Consider the following 575-nt stretch of genomic DNA (forward strand, 5'->3'; position numbering starts at 1 on the left):
TACGAGCAGTTTCTTGTCGTTTCAGTCTTGTGTGTGGATTCCAAGTAAGTCTCTTGTCAAGATGGAGTCCTAAGTATCGAATCTGTTCAACAGGCATTAGTGGTGTATTTAGAAAGGATACTGTAGGACAGGAGGGCAGAAGTTTACGACGGAGAGTAAAGGTGATCTGGTAGGATTTGCCAGGATTTATTTTGATTCTCCAGCTTTTACACCATTCTTCAATAGATGTCATGTGTGCCTGTCTTATAACATTAAATCCAGAAGGTTTTTTTAATTCTCAGAGATAAAATAATTTGTTTTACATCAAGTTCTGTTGCATAAGGTATATGGAAGAAAGGTAAATTTGAAGGCATTTGAGGAATGAATTGAGGTAATAATTTCTTGTCACATTTGTGTGAAATTGCCGTATTGCAGGAATCGAAATATTCCGAAAATTTCATTGTTAATTTTGGTTCTTTTAAATTACAGCTTGTAAAAGCATTTATATATATGTATATATAGTTGACCGTAAAAATTGATATATAAGAAGATGGTCAGGGTTGCGGTCAAAAGAGAAACAAAAATAGTTTACAACT

This window comes from Halyomorpha halys, unplaced genomic scaffold (assembly GCF_000696795.3).
Source record: "Halyomorpha halys isolate HHAL.00 unplaced genomic scaffold, Hhal_1.1 Scaffold1576.1, whole genome shotgun sequence".
Classification (NCBI taxonomy): Eukaryota; Metazoa; Arthropoda; class Insecta; order Hemiptera; family Pentatomidae; genus Halyomorpha; species Halyomorpha halys.